Source organism: Camellia sinensis, chromosome 5 (genome assembly GCF_055761805.1).
Source record: "Camellia sinensis isolate YWXY chromosome 5, ASM5576180v1, whole genome shotgun sequence".
In the NCBI taxonomy this organism is placed as follows: Eukaryota; Viridiplantae; Streptophyta; class Magnoliopsida; order Ericales; family Theaceae; genus Camellia; species Camellia sinensis.
This window is the reverse complement of record NC_138965.1, coordinates 170,399,591-170,419,818: the sequence shown is the minus strand read 5'-3', so window position 1 is coordinate 170,419,818 and position 20,228 is coordinate 170,399,591. Positions and strand designations below refer to the sequence as shown.

General features: G+C 33.2%; 1 pseudogene; it reads right to left on the bottom strand.

Annotated features, from left to right (window-relative positions):
• Positions 1-12,582, bottom strand: part of LOC114262288 (UDP-glycosyltransferase 73C4-like) — a 69,951-nt pseudogene extending 57,369 nt beyond the window's left edge.
• Between the last annotated feature and the right edge of the window lie 7,646 nt (positions 12,583-20,228).

Below are 20,228 nucleotides of genomic sequence, written 5' to 3'. Positions count from 1 at the left end.
ATATAATATTTAGGTAATAATTACCCGCTATCCTACTTCTTAAATGTGCGTGTGTCCTATGCTCCAATGATGATTTATTTTATTTATTTATTTATTTTATAAACCATTGCTCTGATATCATTTGTCACGACCCGCTCCCCGTACCCAAAGGTTAAGTATCATGATGGCCAGTAACTGAAGTTACCTCTGGCCAATTCTTGAACAAATAAATAAACGTAAGCGGAAATAATATTTAAGTGAGGGTACCAAAATAATCATCGGAGTTTCTATTTTTATTACAAAATTTATTGACCAAAAAGACTGATATTTACATATAAAAATATCATAAAGGTGTTGTGTGTGTCTATTCCGTAGCCCTGCATCCAAGACTTTTCAAAAGCTATTTTTGAATTGCATTGTTTCCTGAAAAGTGGTAAACAGCTATAAGCACATGGCAGAGTGAGAAATATTATGCCAAGAGTATAAGGGACATAAATAACCATGGATAATTATGTAACTAAAATATTTAAAATAACTTAGTTTGAACAAATAATCATTTAAGTAGCAAAACTGAGATTATGTAAATAAATAACCATAACCACGGTACCGAATAGAATGGAACAAAAGTCACAGGAGTGACAGTCAAAACAAAGGTCCGGATTCAAGAGGTGGCTCGTATAGATTATAGAGTTGGCTCCCACAATAGTGTAGCCCTTATCTCTGCACAGCACTTTGCTCTGCACAAAACAGAGATCAATAGATCCATGACAACAGAGGGCCACAAAGTGACCAAACAGAGCCGATGGTTATTTAAGTCCCCTAAGGCGTGGAACTCCCGTGGTGATACTTACAAAACATAATTATATATAAGGTCATAGTCAAATAATCATTAAAAGTTAAACAAATATATCCATGGGTTTCATTTTAAGCAAATTGGGTTTATAAAATAATCCACGTAATTGGAATATTAATATAATTTATAAAACATAAACTTGTATGTAATAATTTATGGCAAGTCAAAACATATGTAAAATATATTATGGTGACTCAAGGTTTAATATAACTCACCTTAACTTTAATACTTTACTCTTTCTTTCCACTATCAAAGACCCTTTTTTCTTCAAATATTCTCCTTCCCCTTCTTTAGCTTCTTTTCCTTTCATTTCCTTTCCTTTCTCATTTTCTTTTTCCCACAGTTGAGCACCTCCTCCCTATTTATAGGGAAGTAAGAACGTCCGCTGGCCAACACATGGCAGCGTGTATCCTCCAACTGATTCGATTAGATTTATACTTATCTTTAATAAATATTTAAGATACTTACACTTTGGCCCAGTTTTCTAATATAACTATATAAATAAATCAATCCCTAATTAAATTACACTCTATCGTATACCAACAGAAAATTAATTATTTATTTTACTACCACACCCATTATTATTATTATTGTTATTTATTTACTCTTACTTTTATATTTATTTATTTACTATCTTTAACTTTAATTTGGCCTAACTAGTATTATAATTTCATATTTCTGTTAATTTGACCCCAAATAATAATCCCTAATTAATTCTATATTTGATAATCCAATGCAAAATTAGATTCTATATTTATTATTATTTATTTAATAATATATCATCACATACAACCATAATACTAGCATAAAATTTAAGGGACAACTTAAATTTTCGGGTTGTTACAGATCAAACTTCTGGAACCAAAGATTCTCCGTTTGAGCGCACAAATGGCCGCTTGAACGGACAAGCAACTTCGACTGCATTTTTGCTTTTTGCTTCTGGGGCACTGCCCTTTGACCCCGTCTGGGCGCTGCCCCGGACCAGCCAAGGGGCGCTAGCCCCTGGACCCCCGCGAGCTGACTGGGCATAGTCAGCAAAGTGGTAAACATGAAAGAATTAACTTCACAAACTTCTCTACAAGGCACAATTCGGGTTGGCTTTGCATCTAAAACTCATAACCTCACTGAAATAAAAGAGCGAATATAATTACAACTGAAAGGAGTTTTGTCAAACTAGATTGTTAAGAATAAAAACCTAACAATCTCCCCCTTTGGCAATGCCGTAACAAAACACACCTAACAAATAAAATCCTAATCACCCCAACCCATTACAGCCTAATCACCCCAACCCATTACAGTCAACAAAAGCAAACTTCATTCTCAAGGTCGTGATCTGCAAAACAGCTATTAGTGCCATAATCTCCAAAATAACTATTAGTGCCACAAGAGTATATGAAAAAGCAATAGACATATGACAAGATTATCTTGAAGCATGAGATGAAAATATGAACATATATAAATTGGAGATTTTAAGAACATGTAGCATGAAAACATGAAAACTAAGACACATGCACCTGACACATGGCATGAATACATGAAATCCTAAGACACATGCACCCAACAACATTTCTCCCCCTTTTTGTCACGAATTGAGAAATGAAGCTCAAACAACGAGAACAAGATCAAAAACCACACAAGCAGGGACAAGATGATGAAAAAATTAATAACCTGCGAGAAGTAAGCAATAAACAAGCAATGGATAACAACACACAAACCAACTAATGCCAAACACCCTTAACAAACCAATCCAAGATGAACCAAACTCCCCCTCACTAAAAGCAACCACAAATATTGAAAACAATGAATAAGAAGAAAAAGACAAAAACAAAATACGGTGAAGTAAGTAAGGAATTTTAGATTTGTATCCTAAAAACACACAAGATTATCTAAGAAACATAATTACTTGAAAACACAATGTGCATAGCCAGTAGAAGATTTCTCAAGAAAGAAAGTGATGCATTATGTGAAAAGCATAGATCCTATGATAAAAGTGTGTGTGTGACTCTTGGAGTTCGACAAACACAAGATTCAAATCCTAGTAGTGATCTGATAGCTGGACCTCTGGCAAGAGAATCTAAGCACAACTAAGGAAAGTCAAACCACTAGAAATCAAGGGGTATTTGGTGAGTAAAAGAGGAGGCTCCCCCTCAATCAATGATTTTTTTTCTCTCTCTTTCTTTTGCACATTTTTTTTTCTTTCTTTTGCACACTCATTGGTGGCTGACACGTTTAAGAGTATGGAAACTAAACCAGAGAAGCATGGATATAATAAGGATAGCGTGGTTGGTGACTCTGAGGTAGTCTTTTCCTCATGGCAGGACTACAAAGAACAAAGGGAAAAGACATGGAGATGCAAAAAGATGGAAGGTGGTTAAGAGACTTAACATTACCATGATATGCTTGTGAGAACCTGAATATACAAATCAAATAAATAATTAAGTAATAATAATTTTACAATCTCAAATATTTTGATGGTGAATCCTAAAGTGCAAATTAAATATTTGGAGGGTCTTTTAATTAATTTTAAACCTAAAATAAATTTATGGTGAAAGTCTTTAATTTGGAGGCAAGATTTATTATTAAAAAAAAAAAAATAGAGAAGAGGGCGTGACTTGAACTCTAAACCACAAAATTAATAAATAAAACTCTTACCATTTGAGTTGCATATAACTTATATATATATATATATATATATATTTTGTATATTTATCTATTTATTTGACCTTATGTGTGCCCACCACTAGTATAAAATAAAATAAACACCAACCCTACTCTCTTATTTGTTCACAACACTAGAAGCCCTATCACCAGCCGTGGGTTTATGAAGGAAGGTAAAGGGTGATTCAATCATCAAGATTATTGTTGTAGCCAAGAAGGAGAGCTTTGTGTGTGTTGTGCCGTATGGCCTCTTAGGTTTTCTTCTATTCTTTCTTTGTTCTTTATCCTTATTCTATTGTTATTTAATCCATTGATGGAGAGGTTGTAGGTGTACGTATTTTGTGTATATATATATACTGTTAAGAAATTTGAGGAGTAAAATTCATGTATAAAGAATGAGTGTAATTCTTTGTTCAAAAATTCTGCACAGAATCACAAACTTTAAAAATCGAGGAATCATATCAACTGAATGAATGTTGAACTGAAATTTTTATAGTAGATTAATTACATATTGAATTTCATATCATAATTTTCTCATAATTTTTGAGAGTCAAAATCTATATTAACTGGTGCATTCAAATCTGTCCAGAAAACTAATTTAAGACAGTAACTTCGGAAGTGTCGTTCTCTTTGGGTATAAATCCAAAAATTATGGTTTACAGAGATTGACATTAGCTCCAATCCTTGCCTTATCCGCAAATAGGGGTGGTTTTGTGATTTATAGTGATGCTTCACGATAGGGTTTAGGATGTGTGCTCATATAGCATGGGAATGTGATTGCTTAGGCGTCACGACAGTTGAAAGTACATGAGAGAAATTATCCTACGCACAACTTGGAGTTAGCAGCAGTGATTTTCGCTCTTAAGATCTAGCGACATTATTTGTATGGAGAGTCATGTGAGATTTACATTGATTATAAGAGTTTGAAGTATATTTTCACACAGAAGGAACTAAATTTGAGGCAAAGAAGATGGCTTGAGTTGCTAAAAGATTATGATGTGAATATTTTGTATCATCCGAGGAAGGCAAATGTGGTCGCAGATGCCTTGTGTAGGAAGGTCGCAGTTGGAGATGTAGTTGCTTTGTCTATTGAGATTTGTTTGGTAGAAGACATGAGATGTTTGAGGCTTGAAGTTATTATGCTTGGTGATAGGGCTTATTGTAGTCAATTGACAGTCCAGTCGACCTTGAGAGAATGGATTCGTTTAGCTGAGGAGATTGACCTCCAATGTGAGCGTATTAATGGAGAGATGACAGAGGGTATGCATGTAGACTTTGTGGTTAGTGTTGATAGGTAGCTTAGATTTCGTAGCTAAATTTGTGTTCCTGCTTGTGGTGATTTAGGAAGGAGATTATGACGGAGGCACATAGTTTTAGTTACAACATTCATCTTGGAAGTACTAAGATGTATCGGGATCTTCATGAACATTTTTGGTGGAATGGTATGAAGGGAGATATTGCAGAATTTGTGGCTCAGTGTTTGGTATGTCAACAAGTTAAAGTAGAACATCAGAAACCTGCGGGGAAACTATAACCCTTACCGATACCAGAGTGGAAGTGGGATCATGTTACCATGGATTTCGTGTGCGGATTACCTCGTACTAGTAGTAATCACAATGCAGTCTAGGTAGTTGTGGTTAGATTAACCAAGTCAGTACATTTTATTGCAGTTCGGATGAACATAGTTATTTGTAAAGGAGATTGTTAGATTGCATGGTGCACCTGTGTCAATAGTGTTAGATCGGGACCCTCGTTTTGTGTCTAAGTTTTGGGGTGCGTTACAGTCAGCTATGGGTACTTGGTTAAATTTTAGTTCAGCTTACCACACTCAGACAAATGGGCAATCAGAGAGGACTATTCAGACCCTTGAGGATATGTTGAGAGCTTGTGCTTTGGAGTGGAGAGGTAATTGGGATGATTATTTGCCGCTCATGGAGTTTACGTATAATAATAGTTATCATTCTAGTTTGGAGAGTAGCTCCTTATGAGGTTTTGTATGGGAGGAAGTGTAGATCTCCTTTGTGCTAGTATGAGGATGGTGAGAGGCAAATGTTGGGACCTGATTTGGTGGAGGATGCAACACAGAAAATTATCACCATCAGAGAGAGATTATTGACTGCTCAGAGTAGATAAAAAAGTTATGCTGATTATCGTAGGAGAGATTTAGAGTTTCATGTGAGGGATATGGTATTCTTAAAAGTATCACCATGGAAAGGAGTTATCAGGTTTGGAAAGAAATGAAAGTTGAGTCCCAGATACATTGGTCCATTTGAGGTATTGGAGAAGGTTGGTGAGGTTGCATACCGTGTTGCTTTACCCCCGAGGTTGGCAGGAATGTTGAGGAAATATGTGCACAATTTGTCACACGTGATAGATTATGAGTCGCTTCAGATTAGAGAGGATTTTTTGTATGAGGAGACGCTTGTTCAGATTTTGGATTCGAAAGAGAAAATGTTGCATACGAAGGCCATTAAATTGGTTAAGATACTGTGGCGTAATCATCTAGTTGAAGAGGCGACTTGGGAACGCGAGGATGAGATGCGTGAAAAGTATCCACATCTATTCTCTAGATTTACTCAGGTTGGTTTCGAGGACGAAACTTTTCTTTTAGGAGGGGAGAATGTGAGAACCCGAATATACAAATCAAATAAATAATTAAGTAATAATAATTTTACAATCTCAAATATTTTGATGGTGAATCCTAAAGTGCAAATTAAATATTTGGAGGGTCTTTTAATTAATTTTAAACCTAAAATAAATTTATGGTGAAAGTCTTTAATTTGGAGGCAAGGTTTATTATTAAAAAAAAAAAAATAGAGAAGAGGATGTGACTTGAACTCTAGACCACAAAATTAATAAATAAAGCTCTTACCATTTAAGTTGCATATAACTTATATATATATATATATATATATATATATTGTATATTTATCTATTTATTTGACTTTATGTGTGCTCACCACTAGTATAAAATAAAATAAACACCAACCCTACTCTCTTATTTGTTCACAACACTAGCAGCCCTAGCAGCCAGCCGTGGGTTTATGAAGGAAGGTGAGGGGTGATTCAATCATCAAGATTATTCTTGTAGCCAATAATGAAAGCTTTGTGTGTGTTATGCCGTATGGCCTCTTAAGTTTTCTTTTTTTCTTTCTTTGTTCTTTCTCCTTATTCTATTGTTATTTAATCCATTGATAGAGAGGTTGTAGGTGTATGTTTTTTTGTGTATATATATATACTGTCAAGAAATTTGGGGAGTTAAATTCATGTATAAAAAATGAGTGTAATTCTTAGTTCAAAAATTCTGCACAGAATCACAAACTTTAAAAATCGAGGAATCATATCAAATGGATGAATTTTGAACTAAAATTTTTACAGTAGATTAATTACATATTGAATTTCATATCATAATTTTCTCATAATTTTTGGGAGTGAAAATCTATATTAACTGGTGCATTCAAATCTGTCCAGAAAACTAGTTTAAAACAGTAACTTCGGAAGTGTCGTTCTCTTTGGGTATAAATCCGAAAATTATCAAATTAGCGTCATTAGAACCGGTTATGAGTCTAGTTTCTTAAATTTTTGGCCTTGCATTGATTTCTCATGTGTACTAAGAGAACCATTAATTTCTTTAAAGTGCTGCAGAGAACAACTTGTTTGGATATAATTAATTGCAAATAATTATTTTGTTAAGCAAATCAAGTGAAACCATTGGGTTTGAAAGTTAGGATATATTAGTTGATATCTGGAGGGTTTTGGAATTTTTCAAATAGTGTGGAGTGGGTTTTGTAATTTTCAAAGTTAGCGAATAGATTGGAAAAACTTGTTTAAAACTCTGTTTTATCTTAAAGGTACTTTTAATTAAGTTTCGATTTGAACCCATGTCTTTGGTAATTTTAGACCTTGAAGAACATGAGCTTAGGTAATATTTAAAAGTAATGGTGAGTTGGGTTGAGCCGTGTTAGTGCGCTTTAGTTTGGGATCACTTAGTTCTTATTCTTTAGTATTTTTAAGTTGGTAGTCACGTGTAGTTTCATACTTGGTTCAGGGTACTAGTTGGACTCTTATACTCTTTTCGAGGATTACATTGTTCCGCTTTCAAGTGACTAGTTGCATGCTACATATTTTTATAAATGTTCCCCTACCCTAAACTATTGGAAAATTGAATTGTTGTTTCAGGACTAAACTGTTTTGATAAATTATTATAGTATCAATGGAATTAAATTATTTTTGAAGCATGTGTAAACCTGGCATATTGTAAACTATTTGTTAGGGTCTCATGTTTATAATGGTGAACTACCATGTTTTGCGAAACTGAATTGTATTGATTATCGGGACCATCTATATATTTAGTCCAGGGAAATTATTCCACTGTGTGTGGTGACTCTGGCCACTAGGGAAAAGATCTGGGTTGGGCTGTGATGACTCTAGTACTCAACGATTGTAAGGAAAAGACCTGGGTTGGGCTAGATGACCTTCAATCGAATCGTCTTAGAGAAAAGGCCCGGGTTGCCACCCCGAGGATGACTCTTGGTTCGATATTGCATCCAACAGGCTTATTGCCTTGAGAACTGTGTGGCATGTTACTTGTTATTCTTGGTACCCAGAAAATTATTAGTGTTCATGTTGTAATCTGTTTTAAGTGAAAAATGTCATTTTTCATGTTCTTGAGAGACATGAGTATTTTAACTGTTGAACTGTGGAACTTTCTTTTTGAAACAGATTATCTTTATCAAAAGTGTATGCCAATCTAGTTTTTGTGATATGTATCTTATTTTGGAATTGATCCCTGTTTTCAAAACTGTATTTACTATCCATGTTGTTATTCACTAAGCTATTATCTGACTTAGTTGTTTATCATTTCCAGGTGTTAGAAGGATTTAGAGTGGACTCGTGGCGTAGTGGGGACTCGATTGCATGGACCTCTAGGACATTCATTTATTTTGTTTTAGATTATTATGTCAAGTTTGTGCATATTTATTTTTATTTTTATTGAGGTTCATTTAGGATTATTTTGATATATGGGCTGTTTATATCCTATAAGTTTGGATGGTATTGATTACGGTTGGTTTTGTCGTTTATACTTGTGGCATGTCACTTGATTGAGTTTGGTTATTTATTATTGGACTTTTGTATAGTTGTTCAATGTGATTATGGATTAGTAGTTAGGCTTACGTGTGCCTTGGGCTAAGGCCCTGTAGGCCATGGCCGGTCATACCTGGGTTTGGGGTGTGACAATGCCAGTATAGGTCAATTCCTCTAGAAAAGCAAAAGACACACTACTAGAAGTCCATAGAGGAAAAATGATCACTAAGGCGGAAGACTCCAATATTTGCTAATCCAAGAGTGTGTACAGAATGAGACATACTAATCAAAGAACACACACTCCGAAATGAGTAATGACCACAAAAAGCACACACATATTAACATGTAATGGATATTCTCATCAATGCCAATATGCACCAAGGACTTCTTAAAAATTTCAAGCTTGCAAAACCATATTAAGAAAATCTTTTTGGATTTTTTTTTCTTTCTAAAAAAGCAAGACATAAAATAAACAAGCACACACTAAATGATACCACACATTAAAATACCCAAAAAGAAAAAAACACACAGAAACCCAAAAAAGAAAAAAAAAGAGAAAAAAAAGAAGGAATAAACAACTTAACACAAGTCAAGTTTTTTCACCCAAACTGCTTTAATATGAACAAAGTTATGAGAATTGCGGTTCTTGGGAGGTGTCTTGACGTTGTGGTTCCCTTCCCTTTTAATGGGAACCTGTCTCGACTTGGTTTCCAACTTCCTATTCCTAGGTCTAGGAAAACATAGCCTTTGTTCATGTTTGGTCTCCAACAAATCAAAATAACGAGGTCTAATATGACTCTTAACCTCATTGCCACCAATAAACTGTCTCCTACCCCATGAGATGTTAGAATTTTTTTCATCTCTATGAGACACTCTCCCATGCAACTCATAACAATAAGGGCAAATATGACCATATATACCACAATGATGACAAATAAAAACATGGTGTACCTTCTTTTCTTTGGCCTTACCAACTCTAGGAAGATTGAGAAGTCTTTCCTCTCGTTGAATCTTGTGCTCCCCTTGCACTTGAGTTCTTGTATCATGAGATGTGGATGCACTTGGTTTTTGCTCTTTGTTATCACCAGAGCCAATGCCACTCTTGTCATAACATATTTGTTGAGACCCAATGATATTGTCCAGAGTCTTTGATCCTTTGTTCTAAAGACCAATGGTAGCCATAGCACACTTGAGCTCTTCCTCTTTCTTGATTATTAGTTCTTCCAAAACAACTTGAGACATCTCGAGAGTTTCAATCTTTTCTTCATACGTTGCATAGATTTGCCACAAGTCAAGAGTTTTGCACAAAGAGCTTATCGATCATTAGAAATCTTGACGACATCATTCCTAGCCTCGAAAATCTCCTCATTTAGTTTGACATTCTCACTTTCACATGCTTTGAGTTTCATAATGAGTTTGTCATTCAATTTGGATAAGTTAAGAGATTCCTTATACAACTTTTCATAAGCTTACTGAAGTTCTTCATCATCACTCCCTGAGGATTCATCATCAGTGTCATTCTCAACAGGCCTCTTTGGATACTTTATTCGTCCTTCAGTTTCGGAAGCCACCATGAAAGCAAGGAATTGTTCATGCCCCTCTTCGCCTTGTGCTTTGTTGTCACTTTCATCTTTATCAAACTCTAATTCATCATCTCAAGTGATAGCGAAGGCTTTCTTCTTCCTCAAACGAGTAGGGTATTCTTAAGCAAAGTGGACAAATCCTTGGCATTCAAAGCATTGGACTCTTTCAGTGTTCCCTTGTATTTTTCCTTTCTTCTTCTGGGTTATAGAATTAACTTTGAATTTATCTTTGCCTTTGGATGTATGAGTTGATTCCAAAATATTAGGATTCTTTTTCAGAAAAGACTTTTTAAATTGTTCTATGAAAGCATCCGTAATCTTGGAATCAATCTCACAATCCTCATCAGAATCCTTTCCAACTGTATGAGCACTATTAAAAGCAATATCATTTTTTTGTTTCTTTTTGAAATTACTATGTGCCTCATAAGTTTGGAGATTTCCAACCAAATGATCCAGTTTGAGGTTGTCAACATCTTGAGCCTTCTCAATAGCCGTAACTTTTGGTTGGAAGCAATTGGGCAAAGACCTCAAAACTTTTCCCACAATCTTGGATTCCGGTATTTTTTCATCTAAATTGAAGTTGGAATTTACAATGTCACTCAACTTTGCATAAAATTCATCAAAGGTTTCACTATTTTTCATTGAAAGGTTTTCGAAACTAGATGTGAGCCATTGAAGTTTTGAGCGTTTAACAGAAGGAGTGCCCTCATGAATAGTTTGTAAGATATCCTAAGCCTCTTTTGCGACTTCACAATTGCAAATTCGACTAAACTTTTCAGGTGTGATGGCGTAAAAGAGAGAATTGATAGCTTTACTATTCCAGCTACTATTTTGATAATCAGTTGGGTCCCACTTATCAATTGGTTTGGGAAAAGTTACTCCATCAACGGTATTCATTGGTTCAGTCCACCCATACATGACAAATTGCCAAACTTTTTAATCAATAGATTTTAAAAACGATCTCATCCGAACTTTCCAAAAATAATAATTAGATCCTTCATGTAGGGGTGGTCGAACCATAGAATTTCCCTCACGAATTGAATCCATTATCACAAATCAAACAATATCTCACTCCAAAAGTTTAAAAAAAAATAGAGTGACCCGCTCTGATACTAATTGAAAAATTTAGAAATCCCCTAGATATTGATTTGTGATTATGTATCAATTTTAAGCAGTAAATAATAATCCCAATCAAACAATCAAGACAAATCGACGCAACAATGTTAATGTGGAAAAATCACAATTGAAGCGCCTCTAATTGCAATAAAAAATCACTGGCCAAAGCCACAAAACAATCCACTAAAAAGACAAAAGGAATTACATAAGTGTACTCTCAATTACCTAGCAAATCCACGTACAAATTGAACCGACCTCTATATGCCTCTTCCACCACGATCTTCACCTCGGAATTGTCTTGCCCAACATTGAATCTACAACGTCGATGTCAAATCCACGACAATGAGCCACTCCAGAATCCACCAAAGCTTCAGGCCTAAATTCTACGGAATCTACTAAAGAACAACACTCTCTTTTGGTATTGAACGAAACAAACAATCCTTTGATGTATACTTTTCAAACCAGATTTAAACTCAAACAAATATCAAAGAAACTATCAAAAAAGATCCAGATATAAACCCTAATATCCAAGAAGAAGACCTAGAAGTCGTAACCTTAAAAACAGATGAAACCACATATTTATAGAAAACTAATCCGCGATCTCCGCTCGAGCGCAAGAATGGCCGCTCGAGCAGACCTCACTCAACCGTAGGAAAGTTCGTTCGAGCGTAAAATCCCAACTTCCAGTACTTCTGTAGGCGATCAAACTTCTGGAACCAAAGATTCTCCGCTCGAGCGCACAAATGGCCGCTCGAGCAGACAAGCAACTTCGACTACATTTTTGCTTTTTGTTTCGGGAGCGCTTCCCCTTGATCCCTTCTGGGTGCTGCCCTGGACCCGCCAAGGGGCGCTGCCCCCTGGACCCTCACGAGCTAACCAGGCATAGTCAACGAAGTGGCAAATATGAAAGAATTAACTTCACAAATTTCTCTGCAAGGCATAATTCAGGTTGGATTCGTATCTAAAACTCATAGCCTTACTGAAATAAAAGAGCGAATATAATTACAACTGAAAGGAGTTTTGTCAAACGGGATTGCCAAGAATAAAAACCTAATAGTTCTCACACCCTTCGGGCAGTCCAACTTGGAGACATGGGAATCTGAGTTGGGGAAATTTGATTTGGAGTCCAGATTGTTGGGCAGAAGCAATAACTATTGTGAATCGATTGGCGTTGAGTGGTGTGGTGACTATGGTGACATTAACACCTTGTTGTGCTAGTAATCTGGCTATGTCTATCATGGGGATCATGTGGCCATAGGTCATTAAAGGGAACAAAATGAAGTGAAGCTTTTGAGTTTGGGAAGCCATGGCCATTTAGCTTGAAGTAAATGGAGAGATTGACATGCGTTGCCTTGCCTTCTCTTTTGTTTAATTTAAAAGTCTCATATTGTCCAACTGAGAAGGTTGGCCTATTAGGTGTAGCTTGGACCTTGGTGATTGTGTTCTCTCTAAATATCAGATTTAACTTTTTGTTGCCATGTTTTAGGGGTTTTTTTTATTATAGATTTATCCGATTCAAGTAAAAGGAGCGAATTGCATAAGCCTTAAAATTAATCGAGATACTCAATTCATATGAAAGGAACATTTTGCTTTAATCTCAAAATTAATTGAGATTCACATAAATTGACATGACACTAGAATATGTATATATATAAAAGTCTTATAATATTTTTTAAGTGATTAAATTTGTTCCCACACTCAAAACATGTTACTCTCCTTCTTATTGACGGTTACTCCACTTGGTAACTTAATTGGTGTTGTGAAAAAGAAACATAATTAAATAAATGGTCTTCTTTTCGACTCTAGTTAGTTTCATAAATCAAAACAAAAAGAAGATAATCAGAATTAAAAGAAAGACCACCTATTTAACTATCTAGTTAAGTTATAACTTACAAGTGAGGCTCACTTTATCCGTACAGCCAATAAGAAGTGTAACCTTCACACAGTTTTTGAGATTATAAACAAATTTGCTCTCTGCTTTCCTACGGTAAGAGCCAGGGCCGGCCTTAAATTTTCGGACGTCTTAGGTGAAATAAAAATGGAAACTTATATTCATAAAGAAAAACAAATTCATCTTATTTGGTATCATTATTGTTGATTGATACTAAAATAGATATTAAAATTTATTCATGCAAAAAAAAAAAAAACCAAAATTAGGAAAATTTTATTCAATTAAAATGTATTGGATATGTATTGAAGTAATTGTTGTTTATTAAATATGTTGTTTATGAGTCTGGTTGCATTGCATTGTTGTTTATTGAATATGTTGTATATGAGTGTGACTGAGATTGAATCAATTGTTTATTTCATTAAAATCTAATAAACAAAGAAGGTAAAAAAAAATAGGACAAATTTATTTATTCCACTAAAGTATGATAAATAAGGTAAAAAAAAAAAAAATATTAGGGGGCCTATTTTGGGCCACAAACATTTAGTATGTATGTATATGTAGTATTTCTCATTCAAGGGTTATCAACATTTTGTACATATTTTAATTTCAATTGGGCCAAACTACACTTAATATGAGGCCAATAGAATATTTTTGGGTCCTTTAGATTGGCCCTAAAACAACAAAAATAATTTGGACCTATTTATATTTGTAATCTAATATAATATTTTTCTAAATTTGAGGGCCCTATTTTGGGCCAATTTTCTGGGGCCTAAGGCACATGCTTCAATGGCCTTAGCCCAAAGCGGGTTCTGATAAGAGCATGCTGTGTCAAAAAAGTTTGGGCAAATTATATCAGTGATGGATGTAATTTGTCTCTTGCTTTAATTTGGTTTTTGTTGTCACTACAAGAAAAAACACATTTGGCAAAAGTCGGTTTTTAAGTTTCCCCGACTAAATTTTTTAGTTGTCGGTTTGGTCGTTGGAAAATGGTTGGGAAAGGTATTGGCGACTAAAAAACTTTTAGTCGCCAAAAAGCAAATCTTTAGCAACCAATTTTTTAGTCGCCAAAAAGCAAATCTTTAGCGACCAAAACTTTGGTCGCAAATAGTCGATTATATTTTTTAAATTATACATTTGGCGACTAAAAATTTAGTCGCCAATAGTCAAGTATATATTTTTAAATTATACATTTACCGACCAATGTTTTAGTCGCCAATACTCAAGGGATCGACGACCAAACCTTTTAGTCACCAAAAGCTCATTCATGAAAAAAAAAAAAATTACACTCACTAACTCTTGTGGAGATTTGAACTATCTACCTCCCACACCATAAGCTTTATACAAGGCACTCTTTCCACTACGCCACTATAACACCACATGGTTATATATGCAACATATATTATTTATATAGTACATAGACCCGTATTATTATAAATGTATATATATAAAGATAATTATTTTTTATTGAACATAATTTATGAAAAAATAAATTATTTACTAGGAAAAAAAAGAGAGACCACTTTTGGCGACTAAACATAATTTTAGTCGCCAATTCTATACTTTTGGCTACTAATTATTTTTTAGTTGTTAAAAAATTTAATTCCCAAGCTAAAATTACCACTTTTGGCGACTAAACTTCTTTTCAGTCACCAAAAAGACTCACTTTTGGCTACTAAACATCTTTTTAGTCGCCCAATGCCTTACTTTTGGTTACTAAATTATTTTTAGTCACCAAAAAGCCTCACTTTTGGCTACTAAAATTTTTTTAGTCGGTAAAAGCCTCACTTTGGCGACCAAACATCTTTTTAGTCGCCCAATACCTCACTTTTGACTACTAAATTTTTTTTAGTCGCCAAAAAGCCTTACTTTTGGCTACTAAAATTTTTTTAGTCGCTAAAAGCCATATATCGGTGACCAAATAGATTTTTAGTCGCCAAAACCTATACTTTTGGCTACTAAATTTTTTTAGTCGCCAAAAATCCTCACTTTTGGCTACTAATGCTTTTTTAGTCGCCAAAACCTATACTTTTAGCGACCAAAGGTGTATTTTTAGTTGCTAAAGATGCTTTTTCTTGTAGTGTGTTCTAATTTTATGAATTTTTCTTTTTAATATTTTTATATTGTGTCAATTTAGTTTAGTTGATAACATCTATTCAAAAATTAGACAAAAAATCAAGAGTAAAACGATTCATTCAAAATGGAATCTCAACCTTTCGATTACTTTGAGGAGGGTGAATAGTTTATATTTTGTAGGATAAAAGCAATTTTAATTATTAAAGTATACATTCTTTGTTATTTTAATCCCTTAAGTTTTAATTTTATCATTTTGGTCTTTAAATTTGTCAATTTGAGTCAATTTAGTCTTATCAATAACGTTCGTTTACATTTATAATGGAAAAAGTATTTTATTTTTGGACAAAAGACAATTTTGATTCCTAAAGTCTGCATTTCTTTTCATTTTAATCCCTCAAGTTTTAAATTTTTTTATTTTCGTCCTAAAAATTGACAATTTCAGGTAGGACCAAATTGACTTAGATTGACAACTTTGAGGACTAAAATGACAAAATTTAAAATTTGAGAGATTAAAATGACAATAAATGCATACTTTAGGGACCAAAATTATCTTTTATTCATATTCATATTACCAATGTTGGCAGATGTTAGACCTAGGACCAAATTAATTCAAATTGACAAATTTGAGGACCATAATGACAAAATTGAAACTTAAATGATTAAAATAAAAAATAACGCATAGTTTAGATACTAAAACTGTCTTTTATCCTTATTTTGTATATTGTTTTCAGTATAGTTCTTAAAAAGACATTATCAATTGAACTAAATTGTTAAAATGTAAAAATTTTAAAAGTAAGTTTAATGCAACTAATATTCAAGGACCAAATTGACACTATATACAAATTACAATAAGTACAATTGTAATTTATCCAAAATTCTATGTCTCTTTGTCCTGACTCATTCGTAGTCGTTTTATTGTGTCTCAAGTTTTCGTGTTAGTCACTACAAATTAGGATTTTAGAGTAAAAATTTTAGGGATAAAATCACTTTTTCAGGACAAAATATTTTAGTAATCAAAAGTCTTAGACATTTAGTGATGAATTATTATGCTTTTGAGACTAAATTTTTTATTTAAAACATAAATCTTTTTCTGCACCAAATTATTGTGTCTCTAAAAGTCCATTTATTAGAAGATGTTTGATAACATCATTCATCACTTAAAATTGAATGTATTAAGTGATAATCAATTAAGCATATTTGAAACTATAATTAATATCACTTAAAAATTTAAGTACCTTTTAAAATGTAAACTAAAACTTAAGAAAGTTTTAAGTCATACGAAACATACTTAATTTTTACTAAATTTATAAATATTAAACATAAATATCGATATTTACTATTATAAACTCACTACTACTATCACCACCACCGCTATCACTACCACCACCATCATGCCACTGCCACCACTACGACCACCATCACTACTGCTACCACTATCACTATCATCACCTTCATCACCATGGTCATTATTGTCATAAACATTAGTATCATTTTATTACCACTACTATTGCTATCACTACCATTACCACAACCATCATATAACTATCACTATCACTACCACTACCACTACTACTACCACCATCACCACCACCACCACTATTAATGCTACCGCTCCCACCACCCCTACCATGCACCACCATCGCCACCACTACCATGCCATCACCGTCACCACCACCACAACCATCATCACAATATAAAAATAAAAATATACAATTTAAAAATAATAAATTTTAAATTCAATTATATACATATCAAACAACTTATTTTTAGTTCAGCATTTAAATTTTTATTAAACAACTTTTCAGCTTAAAAATTTTAACATCCAGTTGTCAATACTTAATTTTCAATATTCAGTCTTTAATTTTCAGTTTTCAATTTTATCAAACACCATCTTAGTGACATTTTTCAAATTTTGTTGATAATTTTATTTTATTTTTTAAAAAAGTTTTCACTGTAACATTTTAGCGATTGACTTTTTTGACGACAAGAATTAGTTTCTAAATATATTTTATAATAAAATTTTCACTTTTAAAAATAAAAAAATATGTTACTGTGAATAAATTGAAACAAAAAGATAAGAGATTTTGGTATTATAAATAAATTGACATAGGCGAACAAGAAAGTTTGAATAGGGGTCCCTATAACCTTTACCATCTCAAGTGTTTCCAAAATTTCATATTCACGGCGTTCAATCAAATAACAAGTGCTTCAAAAATTGTATGGCCCTACAAATAAAGAAAAGATGAAAAATTAAGAGAACACCATTGAATAAGAATATAACCATGTGATATTCCTAACCCATATGGGCTTGTTTGAGAAGACACTTTGGGATAAAATAGTTATATAAGATAAAATAGGTTATTTTAGTCAAATAGGATAAAGGAGTGTTTTGAAAATATGATTAAAAGCTAATTTTTTGACTTTTCGACATTTTTTGTGAGAGAGGAAGTGTGTTAAAAATTAGGAAGTAACTTTTAACCCACTTTCTAAAATAGGCTAAAATGTCACATCAATCCATAATCATTTCATTTTGCTCTCATGAAAGTCAAAAAAATTAAAAAATCTATCCCAAACGAGATTTTTTAGCCCCAACCTAGAATAATTAAAAAATTAAAAGCCAACTCACATTCCAAACGAGCTCATAATCTCTCGAGCAATGATGCATAAGAGAGGATTGGTAGTTTATTCGTGAGTTGTGGGCAGCTCCATCTATGATGCATCAATATTAGTTTTAACAAATCAAGTGTCAAAAAATTTGATGAGTAAATCATACTATATGACAAGCTGGATCACATTATGACAGTAAAATTAGGACTCATAGTAAACAAAAACATGAAAACTTACCTCATTTTTTACATTTAATTTTAGTCAATACTAATCAACATTTATTTACTTTTGGTAATTTAGATTTAATGCTTGAGATTGATTTGATGGATGGTGCACCAAACTCAACATTGCTATACCAAAGAAAAACAAAAAAGCTGGGGTCCAGAAATATGTCCCAAAATTTATCAGGATATCAGTGGTGGAGATTAAATCGATAAAATATTGATTCTATAAATGAAATGAATTTGAACTATTAATTTTTACAGAAATGTTTGGGACCTCCTTTTTTGGGGATTTTATGACCCCTAATTTGATCTAAGCCCTTGATGTGTATGTGAGGTCCACTCATGTATGTGTGAGTCCCACATTATGAGTGGTTGGGATGAGAGTGAGTTGTGAGGGTTATGTATATGTGGGGGTCCCTATCACAATTGAAATTTTTAATTCTCAATAAATTTTAGATAGATACTTCTAAATTTATAGTCTTGCTGAACCTGTGGATGATGTTATTTTTTAGAATAAAGATTGAAAGTTCTTTTAGAACTTTAACGAGAGCTCTAGTGATGTGGTAATGAGTGAGGCCCACATATAATGTGATATGTGTACCTATGTTTTTATTTTTATTTTTTATTTTTTTTTCTCTTATCATATCATTAGAGCTCTCTCTAGAGTTTTAAAATTAGAGTCACCTATCATTATTGCATTTTTTATGCAAATAAGAAACGATTGACATCTTTCAGTACGTAAAAGTGAAAAGGTGAAGCTATAAAGTGGTGAATTGTGACTAATAAAATTCTCCTTGTGAAAGAGGAAGATACAAAAGTAGCCAAATAATAAAATGTGATAGTTACATTGAAAAAAAATGCTATCAATGTGATACTTATCACATTGAAAATGCTATAGCTCTTATGATTAGGAAGATACTATCAAAATCTCATGATAAAAAAGAAATTATCAATTTTATATTTATTAAAGCATTGATCTCTTAATCTTTTAATTGGATTTATGTATGAATTATCAATTGAGCTAGTCTAATTAATTATATTAAATATATATTGTTGGCAAGGATAGAATGACAGAGAGAACACCAGGGCCACACACTTATGCCCGATTAAAAAAACATTAATAATATATGGCACTTTCAATTTAGTATACAATTCTTTATTAAAGGTAGCCCCTAACTTTTTTTAATTGGTATGGCACCCCTAGATAATAAATGGTATTACCCACTCTTTTTCTTGGTTATGACACTACTTAACAAGAAAACACCATTTAACTAGGAGCAATAAGTTTAGGTAGCTATCTCAATTTGTCAAAAAAATTATCAGCTGCATTGATAAGTTAATTAATTAGAATACTATTTTTTTTCTTCTTCTTAAAAGTCTCTACTTTAAAGTGGGCTACCATGTAAGACCATACTATCAATGAATCTAGACATTTAATTTCAAATTCTAGACTTCTTCGTATTGTTTTTGTTTTAGTTCATAGAACTATTGTTATACAATTTCCATTCAACAATTATTGGAGGAAAATTATTGGATTCTCCTAGAACGTCATGTTTTCATACTCTTTTACTAATCATTATATAATATGTCGTCTCTTGTTTTCTAATCACCTAACATAAAATCATATGCCCATTATTGAAACATGACCACACGTCTAAATCAATTGTATTTCCACTACTTTCAGAGCTGTCTACTAGCTCTTGGGGTCCAATTTCAATTAATGAATCCACTTTTTATTTACTTTAATCTGCAAAATTTATTTTTGTTTCTTGTTTTTTTGAAAGGAGGAATTATACTCTAGTTGGAGAAAATATGTTTCTTACACAAATATGAAAGGATTTAAAACTTACATCCCATCACAAAATCATCACTTGAACTTTATGTTGGAAAAATAATGATTTTTTGGTGACTTGAATGCAATATTAAAGTGAGTGCCAATCCTCAATTGAGGTGGAGCAAACTAGGTTTAGATTCTTTGTAGTGAGATCTTACCTGAATGACCAAAAAACCATTAAGGTTTGAATGAGAAATTGACTCATTAAGTTGGCCTCGTGAAAGAGGTGTTAGGAAAGATGTAAAACCTTGAATCCCACATTGATTGTAGAGTAGAGCATTGGTGGGTATTTAAATCCCATTTTTTGCCTAAGGGTGTAAGTCCT